Source organism: Juglans regia, chromosome 2 (genome assembly GCF_001411555.2).
Source record: "Juglans regia cultivar Chandler chromosome 2, Walnut 2.0, whole genome shotgun sequence".
NCBI lineage: Eukaryota > Viridiplantae > Streptophyta > Magnoliopsida > Fagales > Juglandaceae > Juglans > Juglans regia.
In genome coordinates, this window is record NC_049902.1 from 18690002 (window position 1) to 18701161 (window position 11160).

Consider the following 11160-nt stretch of genomic DNA (forward strand, 5'->3'; position numbering starts at 1 on the left):
GTGACGTCCAGTATAAGATGACTAGCTATACAAGCCAATAACTTTGAGATCAAGTCGAGCATGATTCAAATGATCCCACAAACCGTCCAATTTGGGGGGTTGTCACAGGAGGATCCTAATGTCCATATTGTAAATTTCCTGAAAATTTGTGATTCTTTTAAACACAATGGAGTGACAGATGATGCAATCCGATTGAAATTTACCTTTTTCACTCGGGGAAAAAGTAAAAGTTTGGTTGAATTCTCTGCTGCCTGGCATCATCACCACCTGGGAGGAGTTAGCACAAAAATTTTTAACAAAGTATTCCCCTCCAGCCAAGACAGTGAAATTAAGGAATGATATTATTACCTTCGCCTAATTTGAGGGTGAATCATTGTATGAGGCGTGGGAGAGATACAAAGACTTATTGCGCAAGTGTCCACATCACGACCTCCTTGCCTGGCTTCAAGTACAGACGTTCTACAATGGTTTGGGACCCACAAATTGATCTATGGTTGATGCGGCCACTGAAGGAGCATTAATGAGTAAGACCCATGAAGCCGCCTATGGACTTCTGCAAGAATTGGCGTCCAACAATTATCAATGGTCTGTAGAGAGAGCAATGCCAAGAAAGGCAGCTGGAGTTTTTGAACATAATTCTATTACCACACAGGCGGTGCAGATGGAAAATCTTTCATAACAACTAGGTAAGATGAACGTTAATGCTATTCAAACTAATTTTGTTTGTGATCATTGCGCATGAAATCATTCAAGTGTAGATTGCCAAGTGGGGAATTCTTTTGTCCAACCGAGTTAAGAAGAAGCCCACTACGTGTCCAATTTCCAACGAAAAAACAATTACTATTCAAATACGTTCAATCCCGGATGGAGAAATCACCCTAACTTTTCATGGAGCAATAACCAAGGGCCGGTTAGACCACCTCAACAGTTTCCACAGCAAGAGAAGAAGCCGGCAGTTGAGGATATGTTCATGCAGTACATGCAAAAGACGGATATGGTGATCCAAAACAACTCGACATCCATCCTCAATCTTGAGGAGCAAATCGGTCAGCTCTCCAACATGCTTACTAAGAGGACAGTAGAGACTTTACCAAGCAACACTGTGACCAATCCGAAGGAGCATGTCAAAGCCATAACATTGCGAAGTAGGCGGACATATGACCAGCCACAAACAGTAAGTATCGAGCGAGATGCAGAAGCTGAAAATGTGGAGACCAAGAATAAGGAAATCGAGAACGAGTTGAAAGAAACCGATCGGGAGGCAACCGACCAGCAAGCTGAGAAGACTAGAGAGAATAAAGGGGATGCAAAATCCAAGAAATCTAGGGAGTTTACTTCTGAAACTTATTCTCCTTCAATTTATAATCCACCAATTCATTTTTCGCAAAGATTAAAGAAAAATAAAATTTATAATTAGTTCTCTAAATTTTTGAGTATATTTAAGCAACTGCATATTAATGTTCCTCTCATTGAAGCCTTAGAGAAAATGCCTAAATATGCAAAAACTTTTTAAGGATATATTATCAAAGAAACTGAAGTTGGAGGAGCACGAGACTGTGATGCTGATCGAGGAGAGCAGTGTAATTTTACAAAAGAAGTTGTCGCCTAAGTTGAAAGATCCGGGAAGTTTCATGATCCCATGCACTATAGGAAATTGCTATTTTGAAAAAGCTTTATGTGACTTAGGGGCAAGTATTAATCTAATGCCTCTCTCTGTTTTCAGGAAATTGGGTCTTGGAGAAGTAAAGCCGACCACCATGTATCTACAATTGGCGGATAAATCTATCAAATATCCGAGAGGACTCATTGATGACGTACTGGTGAAAGTTGATAAGTTCATCTTCCCCACTGACTTCATTGTACTTGATATGGAGGAGGACGAGGAGATCCCTTTGATACTGGGCCAACCTTTCTTGGCGATGAGGAGAACTTTAATTGATGTCTAAAAAGGAAAACTCCTTTTAAGGGTCGGCGAGAAGCAGGTCACTTTTGATATATTTAAATCTATGGAATTTCCTTCTAAGATACATTCCTGCTTTCAAATAAGTGACCGAGACATGGTCAAGGATGACGAAACTTATGAAGCTGAATTTCCAAAACTACCACTTGAGGTATGTCTTACTCACTCTACATCTATTGAATCCAAAGATGAAGAGGTTAGGAAGTGTGAGAAATATTTGGAAGCTACACCATTCCTTTCTCCTTCAATAAAACTGAAAGTAGAAGAGTTACACTCATCTCAGTCGACATCACCCAAGCCTAAACTCAAGCCACTTCCATCAAATTTAAGGTACGCTTTCTTGGGCTAGGACTCTTAGTTATTATTAACAGTTCATTGAGTGATGTAGGGGAAGGGAAGTTGCTGAAAGTCTTGCGGGAGCACAAAATGGCTTTGGGTTGGACCATCTCAGACATCAAAGGAATTAGTCCTTCAATTTGTATGCACAAGATTTTAATGGAGGATAATTTTAAACTAATTGTCCAACCCCAGAGGAGATTAAATCCATCAATGCAAGAAGTGGTGCATAAAAAGGTATTGAAGCTTTTAGATGTCGAGATCATTTATCCAATCTCAGATAATGCATGGGTAAGTCCAGTGCAAGTCGTTCCAAAAAAATGAGGGATAACCGTGATAAAAAATGATAACAATGAACTCATATCGACGAGGACGGTCACGGGATGACAAGTATGCATAGACTATCAAAAACTGAATGATGCAACTCGAAAAGACTATTTTCCCTTATCGTTTATTGATCAAATGTTAGAAAGATTTGCCGGCCACGCCTACTACTGTTTTCTAGATGGATATTTATGGTATAATCAAATAGCCATTGCACCAAAGGATCAAGAGAAAACCACTTTCACCTGTCCTTGTGGCACTTTTGCATATAGACGCATGCCATTTGGTCTTTGCAACGCGCCAGCCACTTTTCAAAGATGTATGATGTCTATTTTCTCGAACATGGCGGAAAAAGTTTTAGAAGTCTTCATGGATGACTTCTCGGTTTTTATTCACTCTTTTGATAACTACTTATCTAATTTATCTTTGGTTTTGCAAAGATGCAAGAAGAAAAATCTTGTTTTAAATTGGAAAAAATGTCACTTCATGGTCGAGGAGGGAATAGTGCTCGGCCACCGTATTTCCTTCAAGGGAATTGAGGGCAACTGATCAAAGATAGAAGTTATTGAGAAACTCCCACCATCAACCAATATGGAAGGCGTGAGGAGCTTCTTAGGTCACGTTGGGCTCTATCGTCAGTTTATCAAGGATTCTTTCCAAATTACTAAACCTCTCTACACTCTGTTTTTTAAAGATACTCGGTTTGAATTTTCTGCTGAATGCTTGCATGCTTTTGAAATATTGAAAAAGAAATTAATTTCAGCACCTATCATTGTATCACCGGATTGGAATTTACCTTTTGAATTAATGTGTGATGCTAGCGATTATGCTATATGAGTTGTTTTGGGGCAAAGAAAAGATAAAAATTTTCATGTTATTTATTATGCAAGTCGGATCTTAACAGAAGCTCAACTGAATTATGCTACTACTAAAAAAGAATTGTTAGCAATTGTGTTTGCCTTTGACAAATTTTGTTATTTGATATGTTCAAAGGTGGTCGTCTACACCGATCACTCGGCTCTTAAATACTTGTTGTCAAAGAGGGATGCCAAACCAAGACTGTTACAATAGATTCTGCTACTACAAGAGTTTGATTTGGAAATAAGAGATAAGAAAGATACCGAGAATGTAGTGGTCGACCACTTATCTCACCTCGAGCTTAAAGAGGCGGCTGGCAAATTAATGAGACCTTCCCAGACGAGCAATTAATGGCTATTCAAGTTGTTCCATGGTATGCAGACATGGTAAATTATTTGGTATCTAAAATTCTCCCGACCAAGATGACATATCAACAAAAGAAGAAGTTCTTCTCCGACTTGAAGTACTATTTTTTGGAGGAACCTTTTCTATACCGGCACTGCGTAGATCAAATAATCAGAAGATGTGTGCCTGAGGAAAAGATGGAGAGCATACTTAGACACTAACACTCTTTGTGAGCGGGCAACCACTTTGGTGGAGCAAAAACAGCAGCAAAAGTTTTACAATGCGGCTTTTATTGGCTGACTATTTTTAAAGACTCTTTTAATTTTGTTACTTTATGTGATAATTGTCAAAGGGTTGGCAACATTTCTAGGAAACATGAGATGCCTTTAAACAATATTTTGATGATTGAATTATTTGATATTTGGGGTATAGATTTCATGAGTCCTTTTCCATCCTCATATTCTAATAAATTTATTCTGGTGGCTGTAGATTATGTCTCCAAATGGGTGGAAGTGGTCGCCTTGCCAACCAATGATGCGAGGATTGTGGTGAATTTCTTATGGAAGATCATCTTTTCCCGATTTGGCACTCCGAGGGCCATAATCAGTGATGACGAAAAGCATTTTTGCAATCGCAAATTTGAAGCGCTACTGACTAAGTATGGAGTTACCCATCATGTGGCGACAACTTACCATCCTCAAACGAGCGCCTAGGTAGAGGTGTCTAATTGGGAGCTGAAGTGCATACTGGAGAAGACCACGAGTGTCTCTCGCATAGACTGGGCGAGAAGGTTAGATGATGCGCTATGGACATATTTGACAACATTTAAAACACCGATCGGGATGTCGCGTTATCGGCTCATTTATGGAAAAGCCTGCCATCTACCCGTGGAGCTAGAACATAGAGCCTATTGGGCGACGAGGACATTAAACTTTGATTTATAAGCAGCTGCCGAGAAGAGAATACTGCAGATCAACGAGATGGATGAGTTCTGCAATGATGCTTATGAGAATGCTTGAATTTACAAAGATAAAACTAAAAGATGGCACGATAAGCATATTCTCAGAAGGAAATTCAAAGTCGGGCAGAAAGTTCTATTATTTAACTCAAGACTTCGACTCTTCCCAGGAAAGCTATGCTCTCGGTCGTCGGGACCGTTTGTGGTGACCCGTGTTTTTCCCTACGGGGCGGTTGAAGTCCATCACGAGATAAAAAAACACATTTAAAGTAAATGGACATAAATTAACACCCTACATGGATGAAGACTTTAACTCGGAAAAGTATTCCATCAATCTCGCCAGTAATAAATGATGAGAGGACAATGTCTAGCTATAAACTTTAAATAAAGCGCTTTTGGGAGCAACCCAAGTTTTTTTATTAATTTTTATTTTTGCTTAATATTATTCATTTTCTTTCATTTTGCAGGAACAAAAAGGCGAGAAGATCTCTAAGAAGTACACGGTTGCGCCTTCAAGGAAAATATTCAAATGACAAAACTGGACAAAATCATGGGAGCATCTCTTACCTTCTCTCATTCTCTACTTTAGTTTCTCTTACTTTTTCCCATTAAGGACAATGTGATATTTAAGTTTGGGGGGAAATGATATTATTTTCTAAATAATAATAATAATAATGATAAAATAGTATGGTTTGATGAATAAAAAGCCTATGATAAGAATATGAGTGAAAATAATTATAACATTTAGGAAAAATTCTCATTGCTTGAGTCTAGTTGTTAATTTTTTACTTGATCTTACTTAATTTGATATTTTCTATATTCAATGAATGCTTCTTATGATCATTAATTTTTTTGAGTCCCTAGAGAAATTTTATGTGAATTTTGTGAATTTATATGGTCTCAACTTACTCTAGAACTTGTTTGATTACACTCGAGGCAAAATCCTAGACAAAATAGTACTAGGGAAATGATTAAGGCATTCTTTGGACCGATTGAGCCTTTAAAGCTTACCTGGTTATTCTCTTTATCTCTAGTCGCCCCTTTGAGCTTTATTGAATATATTTTGGCCTTATATTTTTATTTCTTATAAACCTCATATTCCCTACTCTAATTGAGCTTAAACACTGATTTCCTCACCTTTTAAGAGAACTAGGTTTACACAAAGTAACAGACTCACAAAAGCAAGAGAGGTGGAAGGTCTACAAGTAAAGTAATTATAGCAATATTATCAAAATCATAAGTTTGGTGGTGTGAAAAGTAAACTCGTCTACTGTGTGGCCAACAAGAAAAGGACGACGAGAGTCATACAAAAAGATAGTCGACAAAGTATGGAATATTTCCACAAAAAAAAAAAAAATTCTGACCTACCAAATAGAGGGGTAAAGAGAGAGATACTTGAAAGTACAATAAAAAAGGTATGTTGAGAGATTTACAATGATTAAGAATAGATGTTTATGAGAATGCTCTATTTATTCTGTTAGTATTCAAACTTAAGTTCTCTTGATTTATTTGAATCCTACATTTTCTTTGTAGCCCTCACCCTAGCCTTATATTACAAGCTTAATAAAAACCTATTGATCTCTGGTGATAGTTTTTGTTCTACATTAGTGGAGAGTGATTTGAAAAGCAAGCCTATGAAGTTTTTAAAGATCCATTATTGATTTACTTGTCTGTATAAAACTATCTAAGGAGCTAATGATGAAGTGAGAATGATGGGTATGCATAAATGTGGGGATGGATAATGCATTGGAATTGAGTTTTGAATTAATTTTTGGACTTGATTGATCTCGAATGATTCCTTTGAATTATAGATTTTAGACAATTTTTTAGGCAATAAATTTTGTGAATCAAACCAATGCTTATTTTAATTATCTTTTCTTTTCTTCTTTGCTCGACGGCGAACAAAGCTTAAGTTTGAGGGTATTTGATAAATATTATTTTTATGTGATTTTTATCACTCTTTTATTTATGAAAAATGTCATTTTCCCTTCAATACTATTGATTTTATTTTATTTCTACATATTTTTATTTATTTTCTTGGATTTGAAGGAATGAGAAGATTTAATGCAAAGGTACAAATGAAGAGACTACAGATTCAGACCGATGAGAGGCAGTGAGATCCGAATAGAGCCGATGAGATTTGGCCGAGGAGCCTTGTCCCGTGGACAACAAAGAGATCTTTCTCACCCAAAGGCGAGAAGACTTCCTCTCGATAGGCGATGAGACTCGCGACCAGAAGGCGTGACCAGAAGGTGCGAAAACTTGGTGACAATGCTCTAGGTGGTTAGATTGGGCAACTAGTCTAAACAACCAACTTAAAAGACTAACATAAACAACATCGTGGGTAACAACTAGAAAATGCGAGATGAGTCTTTCATCCCAATCAGGAGTCTTTCTACTCGGTAGGTGAGGAGAGGGTCGTGTGGTCTTTGTGACTTCCACACCCGTTCATTTGTGACTTTCATGTCAATTATATTTAGCGCACATGACATCTACTCTGTGGGATAATTCCTCCCAATTGGGATCAATCTATTGGCGACCAGATCCTCCCAAACTCCGTAATTCAAGCCGTATATCACTGAATCTTCCATTTTAGATAATCTCTTTATTCTTGGGATAATTTCCTTTTATGTTAATATCTATCTTTAGAAATTATTTACTAGAGTTTTAGGCTAAATTGTAGCTGCAGTTATCTTATTTCGAGATTTGAATTTCGACATCTATTTAATCTCGACTTGCGGGATGAATAGTGATTTTTTGGGAGTTCTGAATCAGAGTTGAGAGTTTTTATGTTTTAAAGTCTGAGTCTGAGTTTAGAGTTCCAATTTTTATTATTGAAGTGTTCTTTTGAGAAGGCGGAATTGGAGGGCAGATGTGAGAGCCGAATGCTTCATCAACTGACTTTAACAAAGAACACCAGTTTTATTCTTTCTTTTTTTTAATTTCATTATAAACTAAATCTATTTTCTAGAGCTTTGATATAGCCTAGCACTAAACATATAGTTTATATTTCAAGTTATTTTATTTTTAATATATCCATGATTGAGTGTTTATTTCTTGTTCTTAATGCTTGCAATTTTCTAGCTAACTATTATTCGATCTATTGAATCACAATAAGACTGAGAGGTGATTTGTGATTAAAACTCTAGAATTAAATACTATTAGTTGAGTGAAAGTAAAGATGTTTTACCGTGACTAGTGTGATTTTCAAGAAAAATTCAAAAAACTTAATGAGTCTCAAATTAGTTAAATTTACATAGAGATATGAAGTTATTAATTAGAGATATTTTTGGTCTTGTTCGAGAAAAAATATTGAACAGTTAAGAGATTTTTATCATCAATTTGGGATAATTGAGATTCTATAATAAGGAAAAATAAATTGTGTGAGATTTGCTAGTGAATCCAAACGCTCTAGATCTATTCACTTTATTTTTAAAATCTTAATTTTAATGTTCTTTTCTTTAGTTTAATTTAGATAAACCATTCTTCAAATTTCAGTTTTCCAAATAGTAATTAATTTAGTCAATTTCAATACTCAATAGTATAATTATTCCCTGTGGGTACGATAACAATTTTATTTAAAACATTTTACTACTTGTTATGATTTTGTGCACTTGCAGATTATATTTTCAAGCGAACATGATGCAACCATGGAAATAGGCATGACCAACAAGTCTCGTGCAATCGTTGCAAGTATAGGATAGTTAGGCTCATTAGTTTTCCACCAAGTCAACAAGTCAAACAATGGGCTAATGTCTCATAACCATTTGATAAATACCGATCCACTTCTGTTTTGGCAATCGTAGATCCCTTGGCAGAAGATGCTTTATACTACTCGTAGAACCATTTTGTCTCACGTTTGCCAGTAACATCATTCATGGTTCTAGATGTCGGAGGAGGCTCATGTGCTCAGGTACTTGTGGTAGAACCGAATGTAGCATTATACTCCGCTTACAAATATGCTAATACATGTATCACATTCGACACCAACTCCTCAGCACGAAACTCATCATGAATTTTCTTCAAGTGGAAAGTAAGAAGCCCTAACTTATTTCGTGGATCAAGCACAACTGTAATCAACATGAACAAGTTCATCTTGTCTAATGACCCCCAATAGTTATCATATTTTGTTTTCAAGTTTATGGCCATGCTCCTCAAACAACTATTAGTACTCTCACTCAGCATAATCAACTCATTTTGGAGATCACAAATCTTCAGAAAACTGGTGTTGACTGTCACATATAAAGACCCAGAAGATTTATTAGTGGCATCATAAAACATTCCTGAAAACTTAACAAACACCCGCACTGTCTCCCACTCCTTAGCTTTAGGAGGCCCCATGTGCCCATCATCAAAGTAAGAGAGGAAATTATAATCCTCACTCTCCATTCACCTGAAAGCCTCTCAAACTTCTCAGCTGCCTCCAACATCATGTAGGTTGAGTTCTATTATGTCTGTACATCAAGACACAATATTTTCTTACAATCAATATTTTCTTTTTCTGCATATCACTTAAATTTGTCTAATCTTGCAGGGGATGAGCGCACATATCTAACTGCATTTTTAACCATTGTGATGGTGTCATTGCACTCCTTCAAACCCTCATTAATAAGGTTCAAGGTATGAGTACAATATCTTATGTGCATATACTTTTCTCCCAACGCATTTACCATAAAAAACTGTTTCAAATATGAAATTGCAGTATTATTTGAACTTGCATTATCAACAATTACAGTAAATATTATATCAATATGCTAATCAAGCAAACACGACTCAACATATTTCTCAATAGTATCCCCTCGATGATTAGGGATTAAACAAAAATTAATAGTTTTTTCTACAACTTTTCATCCTTATCAATGAAATGTGCAGTTAGACACATGTAATTCAAATTCTGTACCGATGTCCATGTATCGGTCATCAACGAAATCCTCATGCCACCATCTTTAAACACTTTTTTAAGTTTCTCCTTTTCTAATTCATACAATTTCATATAATATCTTACAACGGTGACACAACATGACACATTAAACCAAGGTGCAAGAGACTAATACACTTTCTTAAATCCCTATCCTTCAGCAGCTCTAAATGGCAACTCATCGATAATTACCATCTCTGCAATCAGCAACCTCATAGCCTCTTCAGTATATTTGTGGGTTACAAGATTCCTTAATATACTATCATCACTCTCTCCTACCCCTTCCTCAGGTGTTGCCTTACCTGTCAATATTTTTTTGTACCTATCAAAAGGATCACGTTTATGAGGATTTTTAGGATATGAAGGCAAATGGTTTTGCATTGTTGAAGTTCCATTTCTCTTTGAGTGGAAAGCGTACATCTGGCCACAATAATTATATTTAGCCTTCATATCATCTATAGGACAACCCTCCATCTTCTTAAAATGGTCTCATACAATCGATGGATCTTTCCCTTTTCGTTTCTTAGGTAATGGACAAGTACTACTAGTAGGGGCACTAGGGGTTTTTGATGTTTGGGTCTCCCTTAAATCATCTCCCTAGTTAATTGGTTCGTTTGAATCATCAATTGGAGTCGACGAATAATCCATCTAATTTATAAAACAAAACATAAATGTTACATGTACATTATACATAGTGCATAACACAAATTATAATTACAAATTAGAATATCATAACTTAACAATAATAAATTTTTTATCATGCAAAACATATTAAGAACTATAAGTAAGAAGTAAGAACACTCATAGTGACAGTAGAATAGTTCTCAAAATTACTATTCACAGCCCCAAGAATGTGCTCCAAAAATTTTATACCGTCTATACATACACAAATAATAATTTAGTAAATTAGGGAACTAATTCAACAAAAATCCCATATAACAAATTTAGACTAGATTTACTCATTTACATACACACAGTGACACAAATTTAGACTTCAATGTACACATAGATTTACACTATGTAGACTTCAATTCTATATTAGTGAACGTAAATCATGAAAATAATTATTTTGGGCATGAAACTAGTGAACGTAAATCACAAATCACAACTACCTCCATCAATGGACAACTAATAATTGAACCTCAGGAATGGGTCATCACTAGGTGCACTGCGATTGATGCCTTCTGACATTGTCATTTGTCCCAACCTCATAGTACCATTATCATCCTCATATGGCCAGTTCATTAACTTCATCAAACACATAAAGATTTAATCATTATACTTTCTTTTCTTTTCTTTAACCTTGCCTTATCTTTCATTCTTTAAATAGTCATACTATATATAATTTAGTCACACATTAGTCATGCATTTCTAAAATCATAAGACATCTTTCATCATAAATAAGTTTTGTAAGAAGAGACTATCAATGAAGGGGCTCAATATATACCTTTGAAAACATTT

At 35.9% G+C, this 11160-nt stretch overlaps 1 non-coding gene across 1 annotated transcript; it reads right to left on the reverse strand.

The window, feature by feature from the left end:
* Window positions 1-325: 325 nt before the first annotated feature.
* Window positions 326-432, reverse strand: LOC118347826. Its single transcript, XR_004800973.1, has one exon. It is a non-coding gene; the product is annotated as a small nucleolar RNA R71 (small nucleolar RNA).
* Between the last annotated feature and the right edge of the window lie 10728 nt (window positions 433-11160).